The 17048-nt window shown below is 32.9% G+C and overlaps 1 protein-coding gene across 2 annotated transcripts in view; it reads left to right on the top strand.

Moving 5' to 3' along the window:
• The window catches only part of KLHL1 (kelch like family member 1), a 373250-nt gene that overhangs the window by 163046 nt on the left and 193156 nt on the right, over positions 1–17048 (top strand). The gene's annotated exons all lie outside the window — the stretch shown is intronic.

A 17048-nucleotide genomic window follows, 5' to 3' on the forward strand; every position in this document is an offset into this window, starting at 1 on the left:
ACCCAGCTATCCCACTGTTGGGAATATACCCAGAGGAATGGAAATAATCAAGTCGAAGGTATACCTGTTCCCCAATGTTCATTGCAGCACTCTTTACAATAGCTAAGAGTTGGAACCAGCCCAAAGGTCCATCATCAGATGAGTGGATATAGAAAATGTGGTATATCTACACAATGGAATACTACTCTGCTATAAAAAAGAATGAAATACTGCCATTTGCAATGACATGGATGGACCTACAGAAAATTATATTAAGTGAAACGAGTCAGGCACAGAAAGATAAATATCACATGTTCTCACTTATTTGTGGGAGCTAAAAATAAATAAGTAAATACTCAAATAAAACCAAACGGGGGGGGGAGGGAAGAAGACACAACAATTACAATTCCTTGAAGTTGATAGGACGAGTGAACAGAAAGGATATTGTTGGGAGGGAGGGGGGAGAGGGAGGAGTGAGGGAGGTTTCGGTAATGGGCCACAATAATCAACCACATTGTATATTGACAAAATAAAATAAAATTTGGAAGAAAAAAAAAAAAAGAAACACCTAAACAACTGCAAGTCTAAGATTAGTTGTATAGAAGAACCCCATTACTGTACTCACAATGGAGGACTGGGAATATGTCTGCATTAATAGATTTTCTACAGAAGACCTGCATTATAAATCATGTTTCAGACTACAGGAGTGACTTGACCTGCTTTGAAACCTTATCTTATCAGATTTCTAGTAAGGTGTTTATAATGTTTCTTTCCATTGAGGGAAGAGGTTTTCAGTTTATTCCAAAGAAAATGCTATTGTAATTGCAACTCTGTTTTAGTCTTTACTGGCCAGATTTTCTAATGGAAAAGAAATATATATCCCCTGTTTTTGGTCAGTAAGATCATTTACATTTTAGCATGCAGAAGCCTCTTCATTTTATCTGCCAAGTTGGTGCTGAAACAGCATGAATAGATTAATTGTTATGCAGAAGTAGACTTCGTAGATATGCTAAAGCAGGGTAGAGGTTAGTATTTATGGCTGCTTATGTATTTGTATATTTAAAGTTCCTGTTTATTTCATGTGCACCTTTGCTTTATGAATGCATACAGAGGAGAATTAATGTGCTGGAGGTGTTTTGTGTCAGAAAGAATATGTGATAAAACAAATATTTTTGCTGACTTCCTTCTTTTTCTAAGATTTGTGAGTAAAAATTTCAATGAATGACCATCTTTTTTTATTTATTACCTATTGTTCTGTGAATATTTTAAGTGTGAAAGGCATATCCATATATATGTCCATAATGTAAAGATCTTAATTCTGTAATAAATGTATATAAAATCCAATAATTTCTAAGGATGTGTCAAAACAAACATAAGGATATATCAAAAAAGCCCATTTTGCCTTCTTATATTACTCATCAATTTAGCTTTCTTGATATTTTTCAATCCAAGGATAATTTTCCATTATTTTTTACCTCCTTTTTCTTTCTGATATGTGTTAAGTAACTGCTAAATTTTTCATGGTGACATTTAATGTCAGAATATCATTTTATTATACCATTTCATTGTATTCTGCCAGAATATCTGTTAAATAAAATGGTGAACCACAAATGAAGTAATGTTTTATATCTTTTAACATTTATTTTATTTCTTAATATTCTTTTTAAAATGATGTTAACCTAATAATCACTTATTGCCTTCCAAATTTGGGGATTCACAATCTCACAAATACTTTAAATGAATGGAAATTCTTGGAAAGGTGGCAAGCACTGTGTCTAACACTGGACCAAAGGCGAAATGTCCACCAAACTGAGAGGGTATCTAGAAACTGAAAATGAAAGAGGCAATTTCATGCGGTAAAGCAAAGAATTTTATTTCAATAACTTGCATAAAGGATGATGAATCGGTTGAAGGCGACCCAGTAGCATGGAAATGTTTCCCCATGCCACCTCCGGGTCGGGCCCAAATTTGTATAGGCAGTTCACACAAAGCAGTGGGAAAAGCCAAGAAGCAATTACTAAGAAACAAGGTAATGTCACTAACTCCAAATGTCTAATGACAATGATTACTATCTTTGGCAGTCTTGCGATGCAGGTAGCCTGACCTGCTGTTGCTATGCCAGTATTTGATCATTAAGTTCCTTTTCGTAGTCATCAAACTGATTCTACCTGTTGTCCTTCCTACTTTATCCCTAGTTACTATACAAATTTTGTGGACAGCATTTGCACAAATGACATATAGCAAGTGGTAAGGACTACAAAAAATGGAGTAAGTTATGTTCATAGTCTCACACAGTGTTATCTTAACTCCTTTTAAAAACTCTCCCAAATGAATAGAAAAATAAAATAAAATTTAAAAAAAGGAAATTTTATCTACATTTGAGTTAGATGAATTGAGTTATTATAAAAATCTAATATTGTAAATTCTGAAAAAAAAAAAAAAAACCCTGCTAAAATTAGGCCGAATGAAAAAGGCAAGAACCAATTTGACATATATCTTTAATTTATATCATGATATGACCAGATGGAGAAAAAATTGCTAATTCAAAGACATGAAGGGACATGGCTGGGACATAAAAGAAATGATGTTACATTTATGCCCCATCAGGCAAATGCAAATAACAGAAGAAGCAGAACTGAAGGAAAAACAGTATATCATTTTATTTTATTTTATTATTTTATTTTATTTATTGCCAGAAATTATAACTTAAACCTGAAGGTGAAGCAGGGCCAAATAGAAAATAGAAATCCAAATATCTGAATAGAATGGTTTGGGAGGTGGGCTCTGCAGATTGCCTCAGGCTGCCTTGGCCTGTTTGTCCAGTGATGGGGCAAGGCTGAAAGATGAGGACACTCTCTGCGACTTAGTTAGACCTCTCTGCAGGCCTGGCCAAGCTAGTGTTGTCAAGGGCTCCATCTATTTGGAGGGAAAATTAGTGACATTAACATACCCAGATTGCATTTTTCTACCACCTGTCTTATTAATCTTTTTCAAGCACTTCAGATGTGAACAAAAAAATACAAATCAGCAATATCAAAGCATCCAGTTTAAATTCCATGGATAGAATTCAAACCATGTCAGGTTAAAATATATATATATATTAAAAATAAATATATGTGATATATATATATCTCCAGTTTAGAAATATATATGTTGGTCCTAAAAAGATATCAGTCCCAGATACAAATGCTTACATTCAAAATGATGATGATGTTGATAAGAATAATGATAAGCTTTAACAACAAGCATAGATTTCTACAAATCAATGGAGAAAAAAATATTACATGAAAAATATGTAGATGCTTTGAAAGAGTATTTTACTTAGTGTTGAAAAGAGAATGCAGTTTTTCCACATCCTCTCATTAAGTATGACAATTGCAACTCCTGAGGAAAACGGCCACCGTAGTGCGTTACGGTGTTAGACAAGCTGGGCTGCTTTTCAAACTTTGTATTTCAGATACAGATACAGAAGACACAGATATATATACAGAAGCTGTATTTCCAAAAATTCACAGGGGAGCAAAATGTTGTTAGAATTACGAATAGTTTAGTATTTTTAATCACAGGATATGTGAGAGGTTGTATCAAAATGAAAAGGGAGAAAATTAGAGATGATCAGTTGTAAGGGGGCTTTAGTACTATATTAAATAATTTGGATATTTTTCTTGTAATTGAATGGTACTCAAAGAAAGCATTTAGGTTCGAGAATTTCACAAACTGTGTTTTAGAAAGATGATGGAATTGTTGTGATTGTTGTGTCTTCTCCACCCCCCACCATGTGTATATTTATTTATTTATTTATTTTTAGCTCCCACAAATAAATGAGAACATGTGGTATTTCTCTTTCTGTGCCTGACTTATTTCACTTAATGCAATCTTTTCTAAGTCCATCCATGTTGTTACAAATGGTAGTATTTCATATGATGTGATGGGTGGGAGCAGGAAGAGGGAAGGGGGAAAGAGGAATTGGTAAAGGGACACGAAAATCAACTACATTGTATATTGATAAATTAAAATAAAAAAATAAATTGAAAAAAAACTAAAAAAACACAAAGATGATGGAGACGGGAATTTAGTTAATTCATTCGAGTACATACGAGAAACTAGGAAAATTGCTGTAGGCCATTGTAATAATCTTCTTATGAGATGGCTGCATTTAGACTCTTCAGAAAGAACAAGGATTTGGGAGACTTTAAAGGGGCAGAAAGCACCTGATGAAGATTGGAAACTAAATCCAGTTAAACATGACAATTAATTACATTTAATTACATTTTGTTATGGCAGACTCCAATTGTATTGTTTGTGGTTTGATGAAATATGCCCAGTTTTCAAAAACATCTGCAATTACCTGACATAAATTGGCTACATAAGACATCCTTTCAGGAAGTGCTAGCAAGGGAGGTAAGGAAAATTTCATCTACTCCATTTCTTCTACTGCATCTTTCAATTTCATGGCAGTAGATGGTGTTGACAAGGGAAAAACATAGACAGTGCATATAAAAGTCCCTTTTATATGAGATAAAGTGCAAATGACATTTCAGGAAATGATATTTAAAGCCTTTAATGTAAAAGGTTACTCTTTATGATCAAAACCATCTTTACAAATTATTTTTTAAAGATAAGTCCACCAATTGAAAAGCATGGCAAAACATAAAAAAAAAGTTATAGTACTAAAACTTAGAAATATTTAAAAGTAAATAAGATTTATAGAACTATTAATGTTTATATTGTAATAGTAATTAAATAAACACAAATGAAAATAAACAGCTCTTTCGCTTTTCTGATTTCACAATTGTGATTTGCCATACAACAAATCAATCTCAATTTTAGAAATCAATGCCATAAGTACAAGTATGAGTACAGGTGTATAGACAGTAAAGCACATTTCAGTGAGTTTAGTGTAGTAAATCACTGAAAAGACAAACCTATCCAGTCATAAGCTTCACATGTAAAAGAAAATACAGTGACATGTCATTACCACAACACATGTGATAGATGGGTATTTACTGATTATCTGGAAGGTAACATGATACCAAAATAGAGCAAGCAAAACAAAACAAAACAACAAAAACTTGTGAAAAATTATATGCAGCAGAATGCATTTTTTAATTATCAAAATTATAGGTGTTTGTGTATATATGTATATTTGTATGTATGAGTACACATTTCTGTATTCATGTGTGAGTTGTAGTTTTTGAGAACTTCTCTTCTTGCTGACATGACAAAATGTTATGGGATTTCTTTGTTCCAGAAATGAAATCAGCCATTTCTACAAGGAGTTCTTCCTATTACTAAATAATGGTATTTAGAAGCCAAGATGTGGTTACTTAGAATGCTCATTGGGACTGGGGTATTTTTAATTCTAGCCAGTTTTTATTGACAGTTTAAGAAAGTAGGCATTTAAAGTCATTATTTCATAATGACATATTATTGCAAATTTAGTATTACAGAGTATTTTGCTTTTACACATTTTTAAAATTTGTATTTTCCATGTTTATGTTACCTGTTTTATGTATAGTTTGTTAGTTAGCTGATTTTAGTTTCAATTTTCAGAAATCCTTTTTGGTTTTAGGCATTTTATTTTGTTTATTGAAAATATATTCACTTATTTCATAGTCAAAATAAAATATTAAAAATAATATTCAGATAACTCTACTTTTCATCAAAATTTTCCTGTTTGCTGTAAATCATTTTATTTTTTCATTTTCCCTTCAAGTTCTCCCCACAAATCCAAATCCAAGTGCGTATGTATAAAGTATGCTTACATATATACATATACAATACACGTCCACTTATCTGCACACACACCTACACACACACATCTATGTTAATTTCTGTCTTATGCACAGACACATCCCTACACACACCTTACCTACATACATCCCTACGTTAATTTCTATCTTATATTTTTCTTATTTTTTTAACAAAAATATCCTATATACTCTCCTGAATCTTACTATTTTTGCTTATAATACATTCTGTGTATTACTCCTAACAAAGACAAATGCTCTTATAATAGGCTTATTTGTTTTCCAATATTTTGTTATCAAAAGTAAAATTGTAATGAGTAAATTTATGCATTTTTCACATCATTCTGACATAACATACCCATTTAATATGTTTTATACCATGTTTGCATTCCAATGAGCAACGCATGAGTGCCTGCTTCTTCAGAGATTCTGCCAAACTTTTGGATTTATGACATTCTGATAACCGAAAAAAGGTGAATGTTATGTACTTTACGTATCTATTTAGATTGTATTAATGAATCTTTTTCTTATGCTTAGTACCATGTGCACATAATTTTAATGTAGAAAAAGTTTGTTCCCACCTTTTGCTTATTTTTCTACCAGAAAACTGGATTTCTGATTGACGATCCCTCTTCTAAATTATTGAACTATAACTGCCTAAATTCTAGGAAATGGATTCTATATTCTTCTTTTAGTATTATACATTGTTATATGTATATATGTTTGAAAATTCTGAATAAGTTGAAATAGAGTAAGCTAAATTATAAGCTAAAGCATATAAATAAAGTGCAGATTGGTTGAATCCAACCTCCTTGATCACTGTTGATATTAAGTTCCATTCTCTGGCAATGTGGCATTTTTAATGGATAGTTAAAATTTATAAATGAGGATCACTGGGCTTTTAAACAGAACTATGCGGCTGCGGATTTTGCTTCAAGTTGTTTCTCTAATCTTGTATTTTATTACTTTAGCAGAAACTCTCCTGGATTATATCTTGTGTGTCAGTAGAAAGCTATTGAGGAAAAAGAAAAGGAGAACAGATACTTCTTGTGAGCCTATTCTATGGATGCAAATAGGTCCATGGAGATCACTAGGTGAATTATAACAATGTTAGTAAGTTATGTACCAATAATAATGGTAAACAATAAGTTATGTACTATAATTTGAACTATTTCATAAATGTCATTGTTTAGTGGAACTCCAGTACAAATGTCTAGTGTGAATACATATGTTCTGGGGATAAGTGAATTTGTATGTGTAGTGATCTACACATTGATTTGCACCTAAAGAGAATAGCAAAAATAGGAACTACGGTTTTGAAGTGTTACAACTGACTTTAATTGGACAAACAATTCATTCCCTCCTATTGTCAAATGTGTTATCTATTAAACTTTTGCACAATTAAAGCTCTTTGCACTTTTTTCAAGGGAATCACGTTTTCCATAACATATGCAAAGTAATCATTTCTAGTACAGAATGCTACATTTCACTATTTAAGTCATTGAAAAACAAAACTGAAGGAACTTAGATCCAGAGAGCATGCTTACCTCTCCTCCCCATCAAGTGCACTGCTGAGGCCCAGATGCCCCTAGGCACCTGCTTGTGAGGAAGGAACCCCGCCCTGCACCCTCCCCTTTCCAGCAACTGTTAGCTGTGGTGGTGCAGCATCCAAGGGTCATGTGGGAGCTGGTGGATGTGGAAGATGCTGGCCAACTTGGAGGGATGCCTACAGGGGGCTACAAATGCAGCTTCCCAGGTTGCTGCACTTGGGGCAGCTGGAGAAGAACGTGGCTTACTTGGCCTGAGCCCTGGTGAATAAAGTGGCTGGTGTGGATTAAGCATCAGGCTCTTTCCTATACTTGGAGACCACGCTGGGGGACTTGGAAGCCATGTGGAAAATAAATGATATGAAGGACACCACAATTTTCATCTGTAGTGGACATCTGATGAAGTATGAGCACTGTGTGGGGGACTGTAGCTGGGTGAAGAAGCACAGGGGACTCCACTTTGAGGACTGAATTATTCCCATGAGGGACTAGCTGGTGGTGTTAGGATACCTGTTTGTTGATGACGGGAGCATCATTTGATGTCAAGAGGAGATCACCCCTCAAGCTGGGAGCACATCTTGTCGACCTGCTACCACAAGCAGCACTTGGTCTTGTCCCCCACAAAGATATGGATGCTCTCCTGGAGTGATAAGTGGAGGGAAATCATAAACAGCAAGCAGGTAGCCTCTGTGCAGGACAAAACAGGCAGGGGGCTCTTCACGAACAAGCCAAGGAACCGTGACAGTGGATTGTAGCTGAAGGAATGAACGGAAAGACAACAGAGAATCCCAGCATAGTTGAGGGAGGGGACAGCATCTGGTAGTGACTCCACGCAATGGAGCTGGGTGACACATAACAGCTGTCCTCTCACGGGCTCAGCCATCTGGTACCTCCCAATATGGCTGCACCTGCAGCATGGCTGGCATGCAAATTCCATAGGCAAATTTGTCAGGAACCTTCTAATATAAAACTTTTTCTTAAAAAAATAGAACCCAAAACTAAAAAGATAGAATTTAGAGCTGTTACCTCACTCACAGAAACATTGTGACGGAGTCTATAAATCCATCTCCAAAGTTGATGAGAAATAGCAAAATAGCACATTAAGGAGAAAGTAGCATGAACCCTTAGCAAAATTCCTGTACCAAATGTAGCAGGTTATTCTTTGAAGACAAGTGAGAAATAACTCAATTGAAAGTTGTTTTACATAGCTGAAAATGCCAAGTGCAAGCTTACTTTTATGTATGGCCTAAGATATTATTCATTTAATAAGATTGTTGTCTCTCTTTTATATTTGCATTCTCTGGGTTGGCTCTAATCCCAAATTTTGCAAGATTCGCATTGTCGTTACACCCATTCCCTGAAAAAGCAAGTCTACCTGCACAATACGTCAGCCAGTAGCAATAGAACTATACAGATGGGTCAAAAATGGCCTTACTTAGGACACATTCAAGACAGAACCTACCACTGCGTCCAGATGTAGGAGGTTTAGCCTAAGTCATGTTGCTTGTCTACTGGTGCCAGACATAGTATAAGCCTTCTTAGAAGCATGTAGACTTAGAATAGAATAGTATGGTTCTGCTAAAGCTAAATTAAACTGCTCTTTTAAAAAAAATTGAGCCAACTCTATAATTTCAACTTTCTTTCATGTAAAATGGCAACGTTTTATTCCACGTTATATCCATTGGAAATGAAGTGGAAATGTTGCCGTCACTTGTACATAACCTAGATATTCGCCTTTGACTTTTATAGTGTTAACAAAAGACCATGAGATCTATGGACAAAGAGAAGGATAAACTTTATTTTCAGAGAAAGAGGCAACCTACAGATTGGGGAACACAACTCTGGGAGGAAAACCAGAAGAAGGGAGGAGAAAGTTGGTATTTGTGTCTTACAGGGTCAGTCTTACACATATGTTTAGCAGGTTTGGGGACAATCTATGAATGTTTATCAGGGAAGTCAAGTACATGCTCAGTGGATAAACATATATATTACATACATCTCATGTTCACTTCTGAGTAGGGTTTTAGTATTAAAATGAGGTAGAATTTGGCTCTTTGTGTCAAAAGGTAAGCAATAGGGCACAAAGAAGGTTTGTGAGCGGTCTGCATAAGCCGGCTGAGAACGGTTTGAGGTTTGTGGCTCTTATCAGGAAAGAATGCCTGTGAGACTGATCCTCTGTCCGATCAGAGTTGTGGGGCCACAAAATGGGGGTCGGAGGGGTCTGTTGAAGGTCAGCTGGGAAACTTCCAGTTTAGTTGTTTAGACATTGTTTCTCATCAACTAGTTACTGCTGAATTACAAGGCAAAAAGAAAAAAAATAAATCCTTGTGGCAGTCAGTAACATATATATATTTTGTGATCATGGGGTTACATGTCTAACCCCGCATCTTTCTATGGCCATTTGGTTCTGTTTTATAGTTTTCATGCGTCTCATTTTAGTCACAGGATGGCCATTTTGTCTGTCTTTTGGGGTGTATTTTAACAATAGTAAAATAAAACAATTAATGTGTGGATCAAGTTTTGGCAGTTATGTGATATCCACGTAATAGAGAAGTATCTTTAGCTTACCACCAAAATTTCTTGCTTCAGGAGAATCATTACTCATTTGCTTATTACTTTTAACTATTTAGTATATGGGGAAAAAGTGTGATCAGATGGATCACTACTTATGAAAAAACATTCATATGCATGCAGGAAAAATTTGTCACACAGATCAAGGTGATTGATTCTCAATGCTGAATTATTTTATTTGCAGAGAACAGTTGATTACTGATTTGCCTTTATAAAATCATTGCTTCCTGGTCTTGATTCATTACTGAAAGAAGTTATGAAAGTTTTTATTAAATAGTGGTTACTGAGTTTTCTATTTCAGAGGATAGTGCAAAGACAAAAAGCTATCCAAGACAATAAAATTTTCCTGATACTACCAAGCTATAAGTGTATATCTATTATATTGGAAGAGAGAAATGTACTAGGTTTTTTTAGTAGACACGAACTATGTTGAATAAGTAGATTTAGAGCAAAGCTTAGATGACACAGAGTGGAAAAAATGATCAGTTGTTTCCATTCTTTTAACATGGAGGACAGATGTTTTGGTAGGACAGATGGAGGACATATAGATGACCACCAGTTCTAAGGCTGTTCATGCCCCCTGACTATTTGCTATTAGGCTTAATTCCCAAAGAGCCATTTCAGATTTTTACCTCAACTAGTTGAGATTCTTTGTTCTAATTGTTTTCTGAAATTATAACAATGAGGAGAAAAGATAAGTGAAAGTAGCCTATCTAGTTATAAGCTCAAGAATGAGGTGACCCATGTTTAATGGGAAAGTTCTACCAAACAGAACAGAGATGTGGTTTATACTGCTGTTTATACTTCAGATTGCCCCAGTTTTAGTGCCCACTCCTCAATTTACTTAAATTAGGGTAGTTTTACATAAAGTGGGCAGAAATTGGGAACAAAGCATTATTGTTGTCTAGCCAGCCCTACATTGGAGGAATGTCGCAAGTAAATTTGGGAAGTTTTGTGCAATTGACCAAGGAAGAGATTACAATGGAATAAAACTGGGGTTCAAATTAAAGCAGTATACCTAGTCTAGTAGCTCAATTACATTGTGTAATACTAACCAGGTATTTTCAAAGTTGATGTGATAATAAGCAATATAAATAACTAAGGAGTCCTTACTGCACATAAGGCGATTCAGGAATGGGAGATGTAGTACCATCTTTCCTAGCACTATTGGAGTTAGTACTAGTGATTTTTGGCAGCTTTGTTTTCTTGATGGTATTTCTATCTCTGGCTGCAGCCAAGGAGATTTGAGCCTACTCAAGTGAGTATAGGATATTTGTAAAGGTAATCCATTAATATAACCCCTAATGGCTTGCTTAAATGGAACTTCTCAGCAATATATTTGGTATCTAGAAGGGTGTGAAATTTTCACTTCAGGGACCGTAAGTCAAAATGTTTGATAGTCAGTCTAAGGTACTGGAATTTTTTAAATACCATTTGTGATTTTTTTTAAAAATGTAGGAGTTTGATGCTTTATCAACATTTGATTTTTCCAACATTGGAAAATTATATTTAACTAGATATATTGAAAAGTGATGTTCAAATAAGATGACTTAAAAGGAGAATGTAATATTGGAAATCCATTCATTATTATTTGTCAGAAAAATCGTGAAAATTTTTGAAATGGCTAACAAAAGTAAGAATGAAAGAAAGAGAGAGAGGAAGATAGTAATCAATCATTACTAGTTATTCTAGGAAATGCTAGTGGGTATCTAGTGCACCTTCTGGCCTCTCTGACTCTATAATGGCCAAGCTTCTTTGAGCTATTTTGTACTCAAAGTAATTGCATTGCTACTAGTGAAGCAAATTGTTCTTGCCTATAGAGATGCAAACAAATTTAGTTCAATGGAAATAAAACTGATTCCTGCCATTGTTTTTAGAAGCCAGTTTTTATATATTTTATATATTTCCAAATTTATTTCCCATTTTCTGATTCCTTATATATGTGCACACTCTTTGGACTCTCCTTAAAAATAATTTTTAACATCTTATCAATTCCATTATTATTTAATGAAATAAAATATTTTACCTGTGCTCATTTTATATTTGTATGAGACTGATGATTTTACCTTTTAAAAGAAATTGTGCTTTAACATATCTATTAAGTTAAAATGTTTGATTTTCCAGTATTTGAGTGCTATTTGCTTATATCTTTTGTGTCTGATGAAGCATTCATAATGATCTTCAATGAGAAATTTCTCCATGATTTCTCAATCCATGTTTGATAGAAAATAGAATTTTATGTGATCTTGTCCACCTTATTTAATGTTGTATCTCCACAGCCTAGAGCAATATCTAGACTACAGTAGGTAATTCCTTAATAAGTAATTTTATTATCCATTGTATGAATGAACAATTAAACAGAAATGGAAACTCTTGTTGCCTTTTTGAATAACCTATAATAGTGAATTATGACATGCATTCAACAAATAGTCATGAGTAAGAAAAGAAAATTATTGGTCTGATTGATACAGACACTGACCTAGAGTTGAACTATCCCACATAGAGTAATATCTACATTTGTCATGACTCCAACAACATAACTCTTGCCACTAGTATCAAATAATTATTTGTATCCTTTTAAATGTTATATTTTATTTTTGTCTAAATGATGTCATGGATCTTTTATTGAATTTTCTACCTTAGTATAAAATTATCCATGGTGTATTAACCATTCACTAAGTGGTCTGCAAATAAAGAAAGTTTGTGAAACTTAAATTTTGGAGGCCAGCTTAGTTCTATAAATATACTTAAAAAGCTTGCCCTCCGGGCATGCTGTTATAGATGGTGATACAATGTTTAATGTGACAATATTTTTCTGCTAAAAATAGTTTCTGGTGTAGTGGGATTTGCCAAACTATTTAGGAACCACAAAAGAAAGGATCCTTCACCCTATGTGAGGAGTTCAAGGAAGACACCAGAGATGATTTAATGCCTGATCTGGGGCTTGGGGAAAAGAATAGAACAAAATAAAAGTAATATCAATAGACAAAAAGTATATAATTAAATAAAAATTACTGAAAATTTATGGGTATAATTTATTGCTTATATTAGCTTCTTAATATGTCTTTAATAAACTCAGAGTGTCTAATAATACAATTTTTTGTGTTATCTTCACTACGTAGTTGTATCTTAAACTATAGCGACTTTTATTTCATTGAAAAATATAAAAATTATTTCCAAGAATTTCAAAATTTATTTTTATATTTTATTTATTTCTAATTCCAAAGATTATTTCCCAAAAATTTGTGCATGAACAGGAGAATTTTATTGCTATATATTGTACTATTTGATAAACTGTTAGAAAAGTATTCTGAAGGTAATGTGAAAATACCTAAACTTAAAAACAAAAACAAAAACAAAGACAATGAAAGTCTGAAGGTTCTGCTTTGAATTGCTCGGTAACGATTTAGTTTATTTAAATTTAGTAGCCTTTACATTCTTTAATTTAGGTATTTGCTGTTTCAGCCTCCTTTATCTTGTGATTTAAAATATAAATATATATATTTTATATCTATAAAATATATATATTCCATGGATAATATAAAGTGAAATATTTTACATGTGGGCTATGGTTTTTTTGCTCTAGAAATATTATTTATGTGGATGTAAATCTATGTGGAATAAATCCTATCTTGCATCTAAAAGCATGCTTATTCTACACAAGTTTTGCCACAAAGTAGAGGCAGTTAAGAGTTCATCTGGGCTAAAATATGACAAATAAGTATCTAACTTACACTTTTATTCCACTTTCTGTTCTCTCTTTCTCTTGAACATCCAGTGAATTATTCCCCTTTTTAAATAGAATCTTATTATATAATAAGATATATATAGATAGATTTACTTCATATAAATATTATTAAAGTGTTTATTATATATATGAGGTAAATAATTAGAAGGTGTCATAATTTAGTTGAAGCCACATTTAGAAGATAGGATTTGCCTTAAAAAGGATAAAAAATTTTAAATCAGTAATATGTATTAAGACTAGTGCATTAATATTAACACTATATTAATATTAATATTATAACATTAATATATTAATATTATAACATTAATATATTAATATTATAGTACATTAATATTGAAGGTTATTTTAAAATGTATTTTTAACCTGTACAGAAAATATCATAGTCTAAAAAAGATAAACACTCTATTTTAATGTTATATAACAATAGGCAAAATATTGTAATCAAATCTACACTGTTTTGTTGCTTTGCTTCCCACGGATTTGTCACCCTTTTTCCACTGGGTGATGAAGCCACCAAAGATTACTCAAAGCCCATCTCTTCTGAGCAGTGAGAAGCCCCCAAAAGGGGTTAATCTCCCAGAACCCTCAAGATAGAGGCATTCCTTCCATTAGGGAAATTAACCACGGATTGGGGTTCTCTTCCCACATTTATTCTCCAGACCAGGAAATTACAGGAAGAGAATATAGGTGAGGATTTTTCTAAGTACAGTTAAACAAGTTTAACAATAGATATTCTGTAATGCAATTTTCAAGAAGTTAAGTTGATTCACCAACAAAAGCTTGATCTTAGCAAACATTCCTTCTCCTTACAGTGGCCTCCCAGTATCTTTACATATCAATCAATAACCTGTCTGCCTTTGAGCCAGCAACCTTGCTGTGTTACAATTCTTTATCTTACAACAGAGACTATAGCCTGGGGAAAATTTCCTGTCCTTTGCAAGGTCAATATTTTAAACTGCAAAGCTTTGGAAAACTAGGCCCTGTGAAGTACATTGGCTTTATTCATACTCCACAACATTTGATGAGTTCTAAAGAAATATTGATAAGCAGGAATTCATTTATTATTCTGCTTGGCCTTTATTTACCAAAAGAAACAAAAATAATATAAAACAGCATCCCCTATAACTTTGGAAATTGATGTCTTAATCTGCTATTTAATTCAGAGGCATTGTTTTTGTCATTGTAAAATTGTACAAATTGTGCAATTTGAAAACTTAGGTAATAAATTATAAATTAAATATATGATATATTTCCTTTTTCTTTGTCAACAAAGGATTTTTTTATATTTTAGTGAAAGTGTTTTTCACATTTTATCCTCAAATTCTTTGCATACTAGATTTAGGCTAAAAATAAACTATGTAATGTTATCCTTCCTAGTTTATAGAATTGACTGTTTAAATGCTCAGTCAGAACACAGAAAGAAAGGACAACTATATCAGGAATAACTTCTTATGTCAACTCTTCTCTCACCATTTCTTCATTATATTCAGACATAAGTTACAATACTAGTAAGTGATGCTTACATTTTTATTTGCAGCTTCTCATCTCACTGTCTTCCAAAAAACGTTTCTCAGTGTTTTTCCTTGGCTGCTCTCTCTCTATCCCCTTTACTCACCCGTCCTGCACCAACACCCAAGGTTGTGGCCTCCCTGCTCTCCTCGTACTGATATATACTGTCTCCTGGTACACGCATGGCCCACAGCTTCAACAATTACCGATAAACCACACCTCAAGCTGAAACCTCACTTCGGAGCTCCAGAGCTCATTTCTTAATCTCCCTATATGACAACTACTAATATTTAGTATATTCTAATTTGGTTAATTATATTTTCTAACAAATTCATTCCAGTTCCTTCCATTTCCCATATTGGTTTCATCATACACAAAGTAACTTATGCTAATAAGCTGATGGCTGAAATAGATTCTTGCTTCGCTCTTATATGGGCTGTGGGAAGTCCAAATAACTTCCATGCATTAAAATTTTTATTTTGAAATGCCCTTGAAATTTCACCCATTCTAATCTATTTGCATCTTTCTCATAATTTTTTTTATTTAAACTTACCCATCATCCTCTTTAAAAACCTAAGAATTCTGTACATTTGTTTCCCGTGTCCTATAGTTTAAAGCCTCAACTCCTTTACAAGTCATCCAAACCCTCTTTAACAATGCTCTATTTTATTCAATCAACATATTTCTAGTTATCCCCTTTCTCTATCCTCTCCAATTTTTCCCATAGAATATGTACTTTTACATATTGCAATTAACTTCCTTGTTACATTTTTCATTGTCATGATTTTCAATGTCTACCCAAACATTCATGTAAGTGAAACAGTTATTAATAATTAAAATTTATATAAAAACACAAAATACTACTGATATATTTGAATATGAATTTTTAAAAATCTAGGATTATTTCCAAGCATGCAACTACCATGTAAATAGAGGGAATACTGTAAATACCTTCTGTTCAGAATATTAACTAACATAGAAATTTGCCTTTTTTGAAACTTTTAGTGCCAATGACAATGCTGCTCATGGTATTTGAGTTGCCAGTATAATACTCTTATTTGTAGCTTTTGTACCATGGTGAATTTATACATAATGACATATTCATTTGATACTTCAAAAGGCCGAATATTTTTTAAATGAACTATAATTAGGTAAATATCCAAAATTGTGTTTTAGAGCTTTGCCCACAAATGTAAGCCACCTCTGGGCCTACATTGTCAACCCATCAACTGTTTTATTGTTTGTTGGCTTGTTTTTAAGTGAGTTAGAAATTAAAGGAAAGCTTTTTAAAAAATAAATGAGAGAGATTGCAAAGATTTTTATACTTCTTAGAATTAAGGGAAACATTGAAAGTCATAGAAGGTATTATTAATGTGAACATAAATATTTTAATCAGAACAATGAAAACACATTTGATTTGCAGAATAGCACTGATGATTTCAAGATATGGTAATACAGTAACATTCTCAACAATTGAAAAAGCTTGCAAATATAATCTGAAATTCAAATTAATATTTTTTTTCTGTTTCATTGAAAGTTATAATGCTTTTAGTAAACTTGATAGGATGGAACAATATGTCAAAAGTATGTGTAATAAATTCAGTCAAATGAATTTTCATTACAAATGAAGAAAGTATCACATGAAAATCAATATAGAAATTTTTGTTTCTCTTGTTAGTAGTTCTCTTGTTAGTATCTGAAAGAAAGAAAGAAAATACATTTAAATAAATTCAGTCAAATGAATTTTCATTACAAATGAAGAAAGTATCACATGAAAATCAATATAGAAATTTTTGTTTCTCTTGTTAGTAGTTCTCTTGTTAGTATCTGAAAGAAAGAAAGAAAATACATTTAAATGAACCATAACTAAAAGAATTTTCTATCCAAAATAATATAAGAACAATAAAAATGTAATCCTAAAATTATAATTTATTCTCATAACTA

The sequence above is a fragment of the Cynocephalus volans genome, chromosome 7 (genome assembly GCF_027409185.1).
Source record: "Cynocephalus volans isolate mCynVol1 chromosome 7, mCynVol1.pri, whole genome shotgun sequence".
Classification (NCBI taxonomy): domain Eukaryota; kingdom Metazoa; phylum Chordata; class Mammalia; order Dermoptera; family Cynocephalidae; genus Cynocephalus; species Cynocephalus volans.